General features: G+C 49.4%; 1 protein-coding gene across 1 annotated transcript in view; it reads left to right on the plus strand.

The window, feature by feature from the left end:
- SPSB4 (splA/ryanodine receptor domain and SOCS box containing 4) overlaps positions 8,687-17,196 on the plus strand; it is a 76,857-nt gene continuing 68,347 nt past the window's right edge. The window contains 2 exon segments of the mRNA XM_021069539.1: positions 8,687-9,334; positions 12,305-13,645. The gene's annotated coding sequence lies outside the window, so the exon portion shown is untranslated.

A 17,196-nucleotide genomic window follows, 5' to 3' on the forward strand; every position in this document is an offset into this window, starting at 1 on the left:
ACCTCATCCCAGGGTACCATGGTGTTTTATGATGACAAAACTCTCCAGGACTCTGGGTGTAAGTGTTTCTGTGCATGTGTGTGTGTGCTTCTTTAATATGTTGTTCTACACCAAGGTCAATGTTCAGTGCATGGGTTTGGGTGTTTCTGTCAGTGGGTCTTCTTTCTCACTACAGACTAACTCAAGTGTATTCCAGAGTCCTCCTGGGGTGCGGAGACTTCTGGACCCCAATAACTCTGCTTATCTAGGAAGTAAAGGATGACAGGATGGGACATGGAATAACCTGGGATCTGGGAGGTCCCATCATGGCTCAGAGGAAATGAATCTGACTAGTATCCATGAGGACACAGGTTCAATCCCTGGCCTCTCTCAGTGGGTTAAGAACCTTGCATTGCAGTGAGCTGTGGTAGAGTTTGTAGAAGTGTCTTGGATCTGGCGTTGCTGTGGCAGTGGCATAGGCCAGCAGCTAGCTGTAGCTTCGATTTGACCCCTAGCCTGGGAACTTTCATATGCCGCAAGTTCGGCCCTAAAAACCAAAAAAAAAAAAAAAAAAAAAGACCTGGGATCTGGAGCTATGTCAGTATGCAAATCATTTCTTTGAGTGCAAATGATTGCACTATTGCAAGGAAATAGTATTGGGGATCCCTGGATCAATCTTTTATTTATTTATTTATTTTAAAGTCTTTTATTTATTGTAAAGTCTATTTATTTATTTATTTATTTTCTTTTTTGGCCACCCCGTGGCATAAGGAGTTCCTGGACCAGGGATCAGATCCGGGCCATAGCTGCAATCTGCACCACAGCTGCAGCAAAGCTGGATTCTTTAACCCGTGTCAGGAATCAAACATGCATATTAGCACTGCAGAGGCTCCAATGATCCCTTTGCGCCACAGCAGGTACTCCTGGGTCAGTCATTTTTGTGACCTAGGAATGATGCAAATTACTTTTGGTGCCTTTGGTCCTCCATGTTTTGTGGCTGGATTGAAATAGGTTTTTGGTTTTTTTTGTTTTTTGTTTTTTGTCTTTTTGCCATTTCTTGGGCCACACATGGGGATTTGGAGATTCCCAGGCTAGAGGTCTAATCGGAGCTGTAGCCACCAGCCTATGCCAGAGCCACAGCAACGTGGGATCCGAGCCGCATCTGCAACCTACACCACAGCTCACGGCAACACCAGATCCTTTAACCCACTGAGCAAGGCCAGGGACCGAACCCGCAACCTCATGGTTCTTAGTCGGATTCGTTAACCACTGCGCCACGACGGGAACTCCTGTGTTTTTTTTTTTTTTTTAAGCTGACTTTATTTTTAGAGCAAATTTAGAGACCCAGCAAAACTGAAAGGAAGGTACAGAGATTTCCTATACATTTGCTGCCCCCACACATACATAGGCTCCCCGATTACCGGCACCCCCCACCCTGGAGTGGTACATTTGTTAACAACTGATGAAACTACATTGACATATCATTATCACCCAAAGTTCAGAGTTTGCATTAGGGTCACTTTTGGTGTACATTCTATGGGTTTTGACAAATGTTTAATAACCTATGCCCACCGTTACAGCTCCTTACAGAGTAGTTTCACTGCTCTAAAAATCTGTGTTCCACCTATTCATTCTAACTCTTGGCGACCAATGATCTTTGTACTGTCTCCATACTTTTGCCTTTTCCAGACTGTCATATAGTTGCAATCATAGAATATGTAGCCTTTTCAGATTGGCTTCTTCCGCTTAGTAAGTAATAATGCATTTCAGGTTCCTTCAGCTCTTTTCAAGGCTCGATAATTCATTTCTTTTTCTTTTTCTTTCTTTTTTCTTTTTTGCTTTTTAGGGGTGAATCTGTGGCATATGGAAGTTCCCAGGCTAGGGGTCAAATCAGAGCTACAGCCGCTAGCCTACACCACAGCCACAGCAACGCCAGATCCAAGCCACGTCTGCAAACTACACCACAGCTCATGGCAGTGCCAGATCTTTAACCCACTGAGAGAGGCCAGGGATTGAACCCACAACCTCATGGTTCCTAGTCGGATTCATTTCTGCTCTGCCATGACAAGAACTCTCACAATTCATTTCTTTCTAGTGCTGAATAATATTCCACTGTCGATTTATCCATTCACCTACAAAGGACATCTTGGTTGCTTCTAAACTTTGGCAGTTATGAATAAAGCTGCTATTAACATTCATGTGCAGGTTTTTGTGCAAACATATTTTCACCTCCTCTGGGTAAATACCAAGGAGTGCGTTGCTGAATTGTTTAGTAAGTGTATTTTTGTTTTATAAGAAACTGTCAAACAGTCTTCCAAAGTGGCTGCACCATTTTGCATTCCAACCAGCAATGGATGAGTATGCATGTTGCTCCACATCCTCGATAGTATTCGTTGCTGTCAGTGTTCTAGATTTTGTCCATTCTGATAGATGTGTGGTGGTATCTCATTGTGTTTTGTTTTGTTTTGTTTTGTTTTTGCTCTTTAGGGCCAAACCCACAGCATATGGAAGTTCCTAGGCTACAGGTTGAAGAGGAACTGCAGCTGCCAGCCTACACCACAGCCACAGCAACACGGATCCAAGACGAGTCTGTGTCTTCAACCTATACCACAACTCAAGGCAATGCCAGATCCCCAACCTACTGAGCAAGGCCAGGAATTGAACCCACATCCTCATGGATACTGGCTGGATTTGTTTCCACTGCACCACAAGGGGAACTCCTCTCATTGTTTTAATTTGCATTTCCCTGACAACAATTGGTGTGCAAACAGTTTTTTAGCATATCATCTGATGGGCTGACCCATAGTAGATGGTGAATCAACAAGTTCACTTCTAAGCATAGGCCCAAGAAAACAGTAGCACAGATGAAGTAGGGAGATTGTTCAAGAATGTTCATAGCAGCATTGTTTGTAATAGCCCCAAATGAGAATCAATTCTAACATCCCTTGAAAGGACCAGGACAAATAAAGTTCTGGCAGAGACACTTCCCTTTAACCAAACTTTAAGGTTTCTTCTGCTTGTCCAGGCCTGACCTTAAGCTTTCCTCTCTGTCCCTGTAGAATTCAGTTTTGTTTTGTTTTGTTTTGCTTTGTTTTTGTATATGTATTTTGTGTGTGTGTGTGTGTGTGTGTGTGTGTGTTTTAAGACCACGGCATATGGAAGTTCCCAGACTAGGGGGTCAAATCAGAGCTACAGCTGCTGGGCTACACCACAGCCACAGTAACATTGGGTCAAAGCCACGTCTGTGACCTACACTACAGCTCACGGCAACACCAGATCCTTAACCCACTGAGCGAGGCCAGGGATCAAATATGCAACCTTGTGATTCCTAGACAGTTCGTTTCTGCTGTGCCACAACAGGAATGCCCTGTTTTGTTTTTTTTAAAAGAGAGTTGCAACATTTATTTCAAGTTCTCTTTCTCTCTCTTCTTTTCTTTTTCTTTTTTCTTATTTGCCACACCATGGCATGTAGAAGTTCCCTGGGCCAGGGATGGAACCTGTGCCACGGCAGCGACCTGAGCCACAGGGGTGAAAATGAAGGTGATTTAACCTGCTAGGCCATTCAGGAACTCCCATAGAATCCAGTTTGAGCAAGAATCCTGCTAAGTCATTTTAGCAAAACTCTCCCACCCTTTGGTATTTGACCACTCTGGATATCTGATCAAACCCCTCATCTTTGTCACTGGCCTGCCTTCAGCAAGGACCCTGTTGAGTCAGTCTAGCAAGAACCCTCCTCACCCTTGCATTTGCTATTAGTCGTTTTTCATCCTCTGACCCCCACCCTGCTCCTTGGCTCTAAATTCCCACTTGTCCATGTCTTCAGAGTTGAGCCTGATATATCTCCCCTGCTACAAAACCCCATTGTAGTGGCCTCTCCTTGAAGAGTCTTCCTTATCAAACTTAACAAGTGTCAGGAATAATTTTGCTAACACTGTGTTTGTTCACCCAATAAGCTATTATAGCCATGAAAATTAATGAGCAATAGTCACATGCGTCAATATGGGTGAACATCAAGTCCAAAGTGCAAGTCTTAGAAATCCATATACGACATCATATCTTTTAATAGAGTTCAAAAAACAAATAAAACTAAATAACGTTTAAGCATACACACACACACACACACACACACACACACGGAGTCGACCCTTAGGTCTGAGCCGTACAAGTCCACATACACGTGGATGGCTTTCAAAAAATCTGTACTATGGTTCATAATCCGTGGTTGGTTGAATCCCTGGATGAAGAGACTCGGGTTCAAGGGGCCAGCTGTAAAGTTACACAAGGAGTTTCAACTGTGGGGTCAGCCCCTCTAACCCCCGGGTTGTTCAAAGATCAACCATACAGATATTTGAAAAAAGTTATCTAAGGAAATGATAAACCTCAACAATCAGAAGAGTGGTTTTATATCTCAGGGAGGCAAGAAGATGGGCTAGGAAAGGAGCACATGGAAGATGTGGGTGCCTTGGGTTGAATGGGGGGTTCACAGGTGTTTATTATACTATGAATAAAACCATGTATGGGTTAATGATGACAGTGTATCATGAGCCAAGGACTATGATTCATCTAATTCTCAGCACTGACACCAGAAAGAAAAAAGAATGAGAAAGAAAAGGATGGAAGGAAGGAAGAAAGAAAGAAAGAAAGAAAAGAAAGAAAGAAAGAAAGAAAGAAAGAAAGAAAGAAAAAGAAAGAAAGAAAGAAAGAAAAAGAAAGAAAGAAAGAGGGGGGAGGAAAGAGGAGGGAGGGGAGAAGGAAGGAAAGAAAAGGGGCCAATTGAGACAGATTTTCTTCCTTTCAACCTTTGTCTTTCTGCCCTGCCTTCAATTACTTACTCCATGGACATTTATTGGCTGTCTATGACATACCTGGCCCAGGAGCACTGGGATGAAACAGACAAGAGTTGTGCCCTTAACAGACTGCTGCAGGAGTCTGACAATTCCCAAAGGGTCTTCAAATTGCTGTGACAGAGGTGAGCAGACAAGCTGTGTTAGGCTCTGAGAAGGTCCCTAACCCACCCAGGGCTGCTGGAAGGGCACTTGTGGGGCTTAGAGAAATTAGTGAAATGGAAGTGTTGGGAATGCAAATGCTGTAAAGATGAAAAAGACAGCTCTGCTCTGGAAGTGCTCACATCTTGGGTTGGGCGGGAGTGCGGGGGTGGGGGTTACAGTGGCAGCAACAGTGGAGCTGGGGCCACAGGGAAACACAGGCCAGAGGGCACACCCAGAAGGGCGTACACTGAGCCTAGACTGTCAGGAAGGCTTCCTGGAGCAGAGGGCATGCCAGCAGGAAGAGAACTGGCATTACCTGGGCAAAGTCGATGCCAGGGAGAAAGGTCAGCGTGTGTGAATGCTGTTGTCAGGGAGAAAGCTTGGCTCCCTGGAGTTGCTCAGAGGCTCAGTGTGGCCTGGCCCAGAGCAAAGGTGTAAGAATAGGGCCCAGAGCTAGACTCAGCTAAGAAGTGGGAAATCCATCCTGAAGACTATCCTTTGGAGAGAGTGGTAGGGGTGATTTTCACTTTGAGAGGACAGCTCTGGCTGTAGAGCATAAGTGAGGAGACTGCTACAACTGCTGGGGAAAGAGATGGTGGCACCTGAGTGGTAGAGAGGACCAAGGTCAGAGAGGAGGGCCCCTTACCGGCAATCCCACACTGTAGGCTCAGCTCAAAGGGGGTTTCCTCTGAAGGAGGGTGGAAGATGTGCAGACAGCACACACCACCGCTCTCCTCCCTGCCATGCGCCTCCTCGGAGCAAGCTTCAAGTGCCGGAATTTCTCAGAACTGAGGGATTTTCCTTAACTTCTATTATACCATGGTTGATACTTTCAGAAGACAGAGAAGGAGACCAGGGTTGCAATAGCCGAAACCTGGTAAGTAAATTCTAAACTGAGGCTTGTTGGGAGAAGAGAAAGGCAGTGGTGAGGTTCACAGCTTTGCATTATATATAGTGGTTCTGGACCCTTGGCGGTAGCAGCCCCTTAATGGACCTTTTGCTCCAGGCATGACTTTACCTTAGTCTAAGAGTTCCAAGAATACTGCAGATCTCCTCTACTGCTGAGCAGTAGCAGGAAAAGACTGAGCACCTACTATGTATGTAACACACTACAACACATAACCATATTCAGAAAATTCTTCCTTCTCCATTTTACAATGAGAAAGCTAAGATCCAAAGAGTCTGAACTGAAATTTAAACCTAAAGCCTGTCTGGCCATACCCATGAAATATTGTGCTTTCTTTGGAGTGGCTAGTTCTTTGAGGTTTATTTTTTGACTCACCGTTGGACAGTTAGGAACATCTTGCATGAGTTATCTATCACAGAACAACAAATTACCCCCCCAAATAGCAGCTTCATACAAAAAAAAAAATTTTATTCTTTTATAGTCTCTGTGATCAGGAATCTGGGCACAGTGTAGTTGAGTGACTTTGATTCAAGGTCTCTCACGAAATCACAGTCAAGGTGTCAGACAGGGCTGCAGTCTCATATGAAGGCTCAACTGGGGGTAGGTGGTGGATCTGCTTCTAGGCTCATTTACGTGGTTGTTGCAGGCCTCTGCCTCCAGACATGGACTCTCCTCAAGACTGTTCAGCACATGCACCTGGCTTCTCCCAGAGAGCTAATCCAAAGTGGGGAAGGATGGTCACAGCAGAAGCCACATTCTTTTTATAACCTAATCTTGGATGAGCCATCCCCCACTTCTACATTATTACCTTGATGAGAGTAAGCCCATGAGCCAGCCCACACCTAAGGGGAAAGACTTCACACCCAAGTGACAGAGATCACTAGATTAGAGGTTGCTCACCTCAATATGAAGAGTTTTAATAGCCAGGCTATTCTGGCTTCTCCCAAAATGACAAGTTGCTTCCCTTGGTATCCAGGGCTGGAGTATTTAGGGCCTGTGTGAAACTTGGTGGCTGTGATGGCCATTCTTTTGGCCTGAGGCACATTAGGTAGGGCCAGTGTGGTGAACCTATCTGGAAGCTCCAAGGGACGGAAGAGTTATTTTCTCAAATTATGGCCATTGTTCTCTCCCCATCTTGTCCTGAAGCTGTTGTGATGTTTCCCAACAAAGAGGGTAAGTAATGGGCACCTCTGCTCTTCCTTTGTCAGCCAGATTAGGTGGGTCCAGGTGGAGCAACCACTGAAAATCTTCTTTAAATTCCTCTTTGATTTTTGTATCTTTTCTCCTCACATTTCTTTTCTGCCCCTACCTATGTCCATAGCCTCGCTACCTTGCAGACTAGGTGCTCTAGGAGCTTCCTGATAGGGGATAGAAAGGAGTGCTGTGGAGATCCCCAAAATACAGTAAGTGTGAAGTTAGGGCAGAAATGCCACTCAGGTCAGTTCAAATAACATTTACTCAACATCTGTTCTGTGCTGGGTATAGGAGATCCGGGATGTATAAAGTAGGATACTTGCCCTCTGAGGGAGTTCACAGCCTTAGAAGGGAACAGATATACAAACATGCAATGATGAAACAGTAGAATAAGTACAATAAATACTTGATGAATACACCATTTTGCTATCACATCACAGCTACCCTTGTTTATGAAGTATAATCTTTGCTTGGGCTATTTCAGTTGCTTCCAAGCTTATTTTCTCCATCCATCCACTCTGTGATGGAGAGATCTTTCTAGAATGTCAGGCTGATAAAGCATTACCCTGTTAAAACCCTCAGCTAATCTTGGGGAAATGTCAAACTCTTCACATGGCTCCTAGCCACCATCCATCCCTCCAGCTACATCTTATTTCGTAGGATCTGTGCTGTGATGGGTACCTAGTCCCATCTCCCTGCCTCCAGGAGCTAATTCGTGTGCCGCTTCCACTAGGAAGCATTTCCAGATAGTCCTTCCTAGTCTGAGAAAGGAGATCCAGATCCTCCATCAAAACATTTCCCTCACTGGGTTGGATTGACTTTACTTAGGTGTCCCTGATTAATAGGCCCTCTTTGGAACCTGGCATAGAGAGGACTGGGATCCGACGGAATGATTGTGGAATGAACTGAAGTCAACTCTGGAACACAGACAAAAGCATTCAGACCAGTAACTTTCAATTTCCTCAAAGAAGCAAGGATGCTAAAGCAACCTCTTGGCCTCTGCTCTGGCCACGCCCCCTTCCATATCTCTCAGCTCCTATGGGTGGTGAAGCAGCCCTCTCAGCACCAGCATCGGGTTGAGTAGAAAGACCCACCTCTCTGCTCCTCTGGTGGCGGGGAAGACTCAATGAAGCGAATGCTATGAAATTGGACGTTAGACGATGAGTTGGAGCCTGACCTTAAAAAATGAAGTGTAGACACGTGTCCGAGGAAAGGTTATTAAACCATCTTCTTTCCCCAGCTGTTATTTCCCACATTGCGTTGGGTAAGACATCATCGCTGCAGAGTGACCGTGGGTGTCTCCTCCGGCTCATGGGCACCCACCCTGGCTCTCCCGAGAGCTTGAATGAATGGGGTGGGGGAGACTCGCGCGCATGAATGAGTGCGTGAGTGAGGGAGTGCGCGGGCTAGCTGGTGGGCGAATGGCGACCGCGCCGACTCGGCCCGGGGACGCGGGCGCGGGCTCCACTTCCCTCTCCCGCCAGCTGGTGCCTCGGGAAGGTGGCGGCGCCAGCAGCGGCCCGATCTGGGACGGGCCGGGGCGCGGGATGGTGGGGGAAGGGCGTTCCCGCGGCCGCGCCTTCCGCGGCTATTGGATTAGTGGCCTTCAGGGATGAGCTCAGCCGGATCGGCTTTCAGCTGCAGCCTCCGGGCCGGCCGGGAAGGCGGGGAGCGGGCGGCGGCGGAGGAGGAGGGGAGGCGGCGGCGGCTGCAGCATCCAGAGCTGGCCGCGGAGGCCGGCGCGCCCGGCGCACAAAGGCGCCCAGCCCCTGGGAAGGCGATGAGCGCACCGTAGCCCGGGCCCCAGCTCCAACCACCAAGGAGTGCGCCCCGGGCGTGGGGAAGATGCAGGGCGCGCCGGGGGCCGGCGGCCGAGGTGCGGCCCGTGCGCCCTGAGCTAGGGACTCGCCGCCCTCCAGGTCCCGCGCGGAGCTTTGGCACGGCTAGCGAGCGGGCCTTGGCGCACCTCCGGGATTCGCGCAGAAGGAGCTTCCCCACTCCCACTCGACCTCCCGCGCCCTCCCTCCGCGCCAGAACGCCAACTTCCCCAAGAACGCTCCAACTCCAGGCCACCCTGCCAGGCAGAGGGGGCGCTGCTGCTGGGCGCGAGCCGTGACGACGCGCCCCTGGCCCTGGGGAGCTAACCGGCATCTTCGGGGTAGCTCCAGCGCCCCTGAGTGGGCGACGGTAGACGCCTCTCCCCGGAGTCAAGGACCTGCCAGGGCTGGCGATTCCTCCTGGGCAGACTCTTGCCCTCTCTTTTATGGTGAGTATTCTTCATCTTCTGGTGAGGGGCGCGCGGGAACCGAGATCTGGCCGCGCGGACCTCGTGCTGGCCGGCACTCGCCACAGCCAGCACTCTGGCGTCTGTCCCGTCCAGGTCCCCGGGAATTCCTCTCTGCGGGCTGGGGCAGTCCAAGCTGGTTTCGTTTGTGCGCAGCCTTCAGGCGTTTGGTGCCCTAGGTTCGAAACCCACTGCTTCTCTGCGTAATGGAGACAGCACAAAAAACTACCCCCCTCCCCTAGGTCATCTTGCTTGGGTTTGGGTCCATGATTCACTGACTGGGTGACCTTGGACAAGGCACCAAACCTCGATTTCCTTATCCATAGGATGGGGATGACAATGGCACCCTTTTTGTAGTGCTATTTGTAGCATCTTTGGGGTGGTCCTCTTAATGTACGTAGACCTGTGCCTGGCACATAGGAGACACTCCATCAAATGTTAGCGTGCATTATTACTAGCTGTGTGAGTCCACGCGTGTCATCCAACTTTCCGGAGCTGCAACACATCTCTCGTGTATGTAATGGGGGTAGTAATTTCCAGGGGTCTGTTCGTCCGGGTTTGGGGGGTTGGGGTTCAGAGCTGTGCAAGTCCAGCGCCTGGCACGCAAGTAGGCGCTAATGAAGTGGTGCTGTTGTTATCGCCTACTCTTGACGCTGGATAGTGAGGCTGGTCACCCAGTCCGAGCGCTGCTAGGGCCAGTTCCTGGTCTTGCTTGGAGACAAACTTGGCGATGCTTAAGAAGGGAGGGGGTCCCGCGCTCCATGAGTCATGGGCAGGGGATGGGGGGTGGGGTCTGGGAAGGAGGAAGGAGGCCAGAGCCTGGAGCGCGGCAAATGTGTCCGCTTGGGTAGAGCAAGACGCGCCACGGGCTCAGAGCCAGGAGGGGACGCCGAGCCCAGGACCTCTCCCTGGCGGGAGAAGCCAGGGCTGGGGGGCGGGGGAAGTGGCTGCTCCCGCCTCCTGGATGGCGGAGCGTGGTCTGGTGGGCTGTTGCGGACTGGAAGGGAGAGAGGGCACTTCTGTGCCGCCAGCGCTAGGAGGTGGAGAGCTCTCAGGCTGGAGTCAGGCTTGAGTTCAAATTCCGCCTCCACCACAGCCCGCAGTGTGACCTTGGGCAAGTGCTCTAATCTCTCTCTCGGCTCAGTTTCCTCCTCTGTCACATCCTCCTCCTGGGGAGTTTTTTTGGGGGGGCGAAGATAGGCGTTCTCTCCTCTCTAGGAATCTGAGCCTCTAGGCTTCCACCCACCCTCTGCCCCCCTGCAATCGATGAGCATAAATCAGGAAGACGTGCCTGAGCCTGAGGAAAGCGCTATTAAGAGAGAATCCAGGAGCTGCTTCCCCCTCCCCTGCCACTTCCATGTGGTCATTGCACCCGGGTAGAGACTATGGCGCTTTCCCATCTCTCCTTCTGTTTCCCCCGCCTTGGTATCTCTGTCCTCGGACCAAATCGTGCAGCATCTGTCACTGAGGCTGATAGGGGACCACTCATCCCCTCGGACCTTCATTTTTCAAAAAGTGCTGCTGATTAATGGAGTTTGTAGAAAGATATCATGTAAGTAGCATAATACAAACATGCTTGACACAGGGGCATAATCCTCCCAGATACATACCCTCTGATTGATTCCATTTTTAAAATTTCCTTAAAAAGTACCAAAAAGGGGGTGTTCCCTTCATGGCGCAGCAGAAACGAATCCGACTAGGAACCATGAGGTTGCAGGTTCGATCCCTGGCCTTGCTCAGTGGGTTAAGAATCCAGCGTTGCTGTGGCTGTGGTGTAGGTCACAGACGCAGCTCCGATCTGGTGTTTCTGTGGCTGTGGTATAGGCTGGCAGCAACAGCTCCGATTAGGCCCCTAGCCTGGGAACCTCCATATGCCGCAGGTACAGCCCTATAAAGACCAAAAAAAAAAAAAAAAAAAAAAAAGGACCAAAAGGAATTTAAGCCATCTTTGTTAAACAACAAACAAAATTCAACTTGCTGGCTATGGTATTCATATACCTCCTCAGTAGGTATTTCTATTTTGTTTCAAAGACTGATAAACTCAATTATACAAAAAGAAAATCTACAGGGACATCACCATGGACAGTCAAAAGACATATGACAAATTGGGGAGAGAACTGTCATTCTTGTCACAAAGGGCACATCTCTTTAATGTGTAAATATCCTCAAGTCAACCAGAAGACGATCAAAAACAGACCATTAAGAGTTCACACGCACACACACACAAAATTTGGAATAACACTTCAATATATAACAAGATGCTCTACTTTACTCAGTACGAAAAATGCAAGTTAAAAACCACAATAAGATCCATTTTCATGTATCAGATTAGCAAGTAATAATAACCATTTAGCAGAAACATCTTTTAAAAATATAAAGTAGATCAAATCCCTCCCGGTCTTAGCACCGTATCAAGGCTGCCAAGAAGTAAAATCCACGAGCCCCCAAGGCTATCCAGGTCAGGTTGTTGCCCCCTTCACCCTTTCTCATCATTTTCTTCTCTCATTACCCTCCATTCCCTGGCCTTTCGGTTTTGTTCCAACACTTCAAGGACTTTTCCCCGTGCCTTTTTTTTTTTTTTTCTTTTTTTTTTTTCTGTCCTTGCCTGAGGCCTATGGAAGTTCCTAGGCCAGGGATCCAACCCGCACCACAGCAGTAACCCAAGCCACAGCAGTGACAATGCTGGATTCTTAATGGGCTGCACTGCAAGAGAACTCTTCCTTTGGCTTTCATTAAGATTGGCTCCTTTTCCTCATTTAGACAGGGCTCACCTGGGGAGCTTCACTTCTATCCCAGAAAGTGGCAAGACCTGGGCCAGTACAGTTTCCCACCCTTTTGGAAAAGACCCAGTACTGCTCACCATACTGGGGCTCCTTGATTTTCCCTGGGTTGCCTGACCTGGTATTACACCTGCCTGACCTGGTTCTTAAAAGGCCCCATCTCTTCATACAGGAATGAAGGGTTTCAGGCAGCCCCTTGGCTAGAACAGGCCACTCGGTGTAGAACATCAGAGGGTGTGGAGGTACCTGGAGCAAAGTTACCAGAAGTCTCTGCCTCATAGTCCTTTAAAAAAATAGGTACGTAAGTGCATGCATTTAACTTATGTGAACATAACTATACAGACTTGGCAAGAAAGATCAGCAATAAAAAAATAAATAAAACAGCAACATATTTTTAATAAAGCATGGTCCCTAAATAAGTCTCTCCTGGTGTATCTGCTGCTGCTCAGTTCAAGAAATAGTAATCTGTTCTGAGGCTGTAGGAAAAACATTTGTCTGTGCCAAGCCCTTTGGGAAATAGGATGGAAGACCCATATCAAGCATCATGAAACTTGTAGACCTTCAGAAGAACTTACCAGGGCCGTGTCGACTGCATGTGATTTTTACGTCACATATTGAGTTAATCTGCATTTGAAATGTGTACTTTAGTTATGGAAAAAAGAAGTTTGTTGTTAAAAATGCAAACTATACAAGAGGCATGGAGTGGAAATGTATCCTTCAGCTGGACAATGCTTTCTAATGCAGCCAGAGGTAGCAGGTGTCCAACACAGCAATGGTCGGAGGTAGAGGCCAGTGGGGTGCTGGCCTCACCAGCAAGAAATGCAGCATGTGGTGCAGAAGACAGGATGCAGGATGAGGTCACAGGGAGATGGGGGCATGCCACAGAGAGTGCCTGGCGCCTCTTGGGGATGGGAGGAGAGTGAATGAGTGTCAGCCAGGACACGGAGGTGTGGGCAGGATGTGGTTACTGGGGGCAGTCTGCTATGATTGGTTCCGATGTGGGCCATGCTGGGAGATTCGGCATGGGAGAAATAAGCAACAGTGGGTCTTGAGGACTCCTGTGTGCCAAATTAAGGGTGCAGTGTCTCCCTAGATAAGCCACCTGCAGAGTTGAATGACAGGGTAGGGGCGGGGTGGTCAGATTTACCCAGTGGCAGCATGGAGGGTGTAGAGGGTGGGTTGGGGGGCGCAGACTACAGTCAGAGAGCCCCACTGTGCAACTGTTTCGGTATTCCAGGCAAGGTCTGAACTGAAGAAGAGCTGAAGACATTGAGGGAGACCGAGAGACAGGGGGATCCAGGGCGAAATGGGAGCGTGCTGAGAGGAGCCTGGTTTGCAGAGAAGAAAGAGGCTGCCTCCAGTCCTGGGCAGGTGGATTCTGAGATGCCAGTGGCCCCTGACCACCCATGTCTGATATCTAGACAAGGTGGGCGTGTCCAAAGGGAAAGAGGCCAGCTGGCTTTACAAGGTCATTTGAAGGAGCACCTAGTCTGCAGTGGCCAGAGGCTTCCAGGTAGGTGGGTCTGGTACTGGGGAGAGAAAGTGGAGCTGGAGACCCAGTTTGGGAAAATCCGCTGAGGGCTGGAAATGCCAGTCATAAGAGAAGATGCGGACCAAGAGGAAGCTGCAGATGTGGAAGAAGCAACAGTGGGGGTGGCCCTTTTATGAGGCAGGCCAAGTGGACTCTGGAGCTGGGAGGTGGCAGGGAATTGCCCCAAGCGCCACACCTCCATGTATACACAGAGGCAGAGGCCCAGAGCAGCTCCCAAGTCACCCACCTGGCTTTCAGTGCTGTGAAATGTCATTTATGGGTGAGCCTGGAGCTCTACCTTCTCCAGAAAGGGAGGTGGGCTGAGTCCACAGAGATGTCTCATAAGTCAGTCACAATCTGTGAGATATGCAAGTCATACAGATCCTTTTTTTTTTTTTTTTGTCTTTTGGCCATTTCTTGGGCCTCTTCCCATGGCATGTAGAGGTTCCCAGGCTAAGGGTCGAATTGGAGCTGTAGCTGCTGGCATACGCCACAGCCACAGCCACAGCAACTCGGGATCCGAGCTGCCTCTGCAACCTACACCACAGCTCATGGCAATGCTGGATCCTTAACCCACTGAGCAAGGCCTGGGATCGAACCTGCAACCTCATAGTTCCTAGTCAGATTTGTTAACCATGGGACCATGACAGAAACTCCAGTCATACAGATTCTTGAGGCCAGAGTGGCTCCCTGCTATTTTATAATCTCTCTCTCTCTTTCTCTCTGGGTCTCCCTGCCTTCCCATTTCCTCAGCATCCTCTCTTCCTCTCCAGTGTATCCCTCAAATCTCAAGAATGCTCCCAGTGGAGTTCCCACTGTGGCGCAGCGGAAGCAAATCCGACTAGGAACCATGAAGTTGTGGGTTTGATCCCTGGCCTTTCTCAGTGGGTTAAGGATCTGGCATTGCCGTGAGCTGTGGTGTAGGCCACAGACATGGCTGGGATCTGATGTTGCTGTGGCTGTGGTGGAGGCCGCCATCTGTAGCTCCAATTCGACACCTACCTAGCCTGGGAACCTCCATATCCCATGGGTGCGGCCCTAAAAAGCAAAAAGAAAGAAAAAAATATGCTCCCAGAGATATCTCAAGCTTAAGAGAGGGACCTTCAGAAATCCCAGCAGGGTCCTATTATGACCGCCTAGACCAAGCCTGAGGCATGTATTAACTTCCCTTTTCCTTCAGGCCTCCAAAGTATTCAGACAGCCAGTCATACCAAGTAGGCAAAGTTCAGCTGAGGAGATAAATGAGGGCTGGACATGAAGATTATTGTGTTTTCTTCATAAAAGTTTATGAAGAGAGCCACCCCCCATCCCTCCTCCCAGCTCTGCTCCAGCCTGAGCCATGTTGGGCCTCACAGAGGCCAGCTGTCCTACGAATCCATCCACATGTGCTTGCAGCACAAGGGCAGCTGGAGTGGTGACCGGCCCTCTAGGAATATAGGTGGATGGAGGGCCTCTGGCCTTGCTGCCTCTGAGGTGTGTTTCTTTCAAATGACCTTGCAGAGCATGCTGGTTTGGTCACCCCCCCAGCAAACCTCTTTCAGTCCACCCCCTGCTCTTCTTGCTGGCTGACAGCCTGAGTTTCTGCCTTGGGGGCTCCTGGCTCAGTCACACGTGGGAGGATTCCCATGGAAACCTCACAAGAAGGAGAGGCGCGGGGAAGCCTCATTGATTCACGCTCCAGGAAGACTGGGCGTGAGACGGGTCCACCTGGAGCTGGACAGATGGCTTTCTTTGTGAGCTCCTGGGAAGAAAGGTCTTGCCCAGCCTGGTGGTGCATGAGCTCCATGTGTGTATAGAGGGAAAAGCTAATGGATGCCTGTAAATAAAGACCTCAGGGGTTCTTCAGCTCATTCACCACTGGCAGATTGATTCGGAATGAGTGTCTTTTAATGGAATAGCCCCTCTACTTAACATCTGTACTAAGAAAGTCCTCGAAACACCCCAGTCGAACTGGGTCCAAGTAGGTGCCATTTGGCACCATGGCACACAGCTGAAAATGGAGGGCCGAAGATGTTAAATGACTTGCCCAAGCTCGTGGAGCTCTGTCCTCCTTGTCATGCCTCGGTGGAAGCTCTCTTCTTCCTTCCTTCTTTCCTTCCTTCCTTGGCTTTTTAGGGCTGCACTCAAGGCATATGGAAGTTCCCAGGCCAGGGGTCAAATTGGAGCTGTAGCTACCAGCCTATACCACAGCCACAGCAACACAGGATCTGAGCCACGCCCACGACCTACACCACAGCTCACGGCAACGCAGATCCTTTACCCACTGGGCCAGGCCAGAGATCAAACCTGAGTCCTCGTGGATACTGCTCAAATTCGTTAACCACTGAGCCATGACGGGAACTCCCTGGAGGCTCTTTCTAAGGCAGCAGGTTGCTTTTATTCCTTTGCTTGTGCTTGTGCACACAGAGATGTGCACTCACCACTTTTTCTGAGCCAGAGCTCTGTAGAGTCCTGGGGACTCTGAAGAAGAGACCCAGACGCTGCTCTTGAGTTGTCCCTGGTTCTGGTGGGAAGGAGGCAGCTGAGGCGACATCATAGCCCCTTGGGGTAAATCTGTGATGGAGACAGGTGAGGGTCTCTGAGGACCCGGGCTGGGGAGCTCCCCAGTGGCACTGATACCCAAGCTGAATGAATCACCCACGTGTGTGTATGTGGGACGTGTGTGCAAGGGAGGGGGAAGGGGTACAGAGGGTCAGAATACCATGTGTGCACCTACGTGGTGCCTACGGGAAAATCCAGGCAGGTTAGTGGGGATGCTGTGAAGGGCTTCACAGAGGGAGATAGGCCAGGAAATCATCATGGAGCATTTGGGGAGGATTAGGGTTAGGAGCTTGTGCTTTATCCTGAGAGCAGTGGAGAGCCTGTGGAGGATTTTAAGCAGAGAGCATGATTAGATCCGCTTTGCATTTTACAAGCACTGTCCTATATATTTGAAAGCAAGATGCAGTCTATTATAGGAACTCAACTGGTATCAAACTGAGCTGCTTTTTACAGTCCTTGTCATTATTCAGACCTGTCACAGAGTCTGACCCCTTTGGCGTGAGCTCTCCCCAGAGGGAAGTAATCGGGTCTTACACCTTCCCGTAGCCTCAGATCCCCAGGGAGGTATCCTTGCTGCTGGTTAAATGAAGGAATGAAATCCGCCCCCACCCCCTTCCCCAGCAAGTCCGGAGCCATAGGCTGCATTGAGGGGAGGGCATTTCACCCAGTTGTTACCAATTCCTGCAGCAGCCATGTCTCCTGGCAGACCCCATGCCTGGGTGAGCCCAGCAGATAAGACTCCGAGAGTGGGATTTTAGGTCCTGGGACTCTGAGGACTGAGTGTCACATTTTGCAAACTCCTTCTTAAGAAGTGTCACATCCATGCTTGGGTCTCTTCCTTTCCCCAACGGGTTGCAAAACACCTGCCAGGGTTCTGGGAAGGGCAATGGGCAATTTGAGTTTTTGTTTTCTTTCTCAGCCATCACCGAAGCCCTGGGGCAGATCCTTCTAGATAATGTCATTAAGCATCCCATCCAAGCATGGCCTAAGAA

This window comes from Sus scrofa, chromosome 13, assembly GCF_000003025.6.
Source record: "Sus scrofa isolate TJ Tabasco breed Duroc chromosome 13, Sscrofa11.1, whole genome shotgun sequence".
In the NCBI taxonomy this organism is placed as follows: domain Eukaryota; kingdom Metazoa; phylum Chordata; class Mammalia; order Artiodactyla; family Suidae; genus Sus; species Sus scrofa.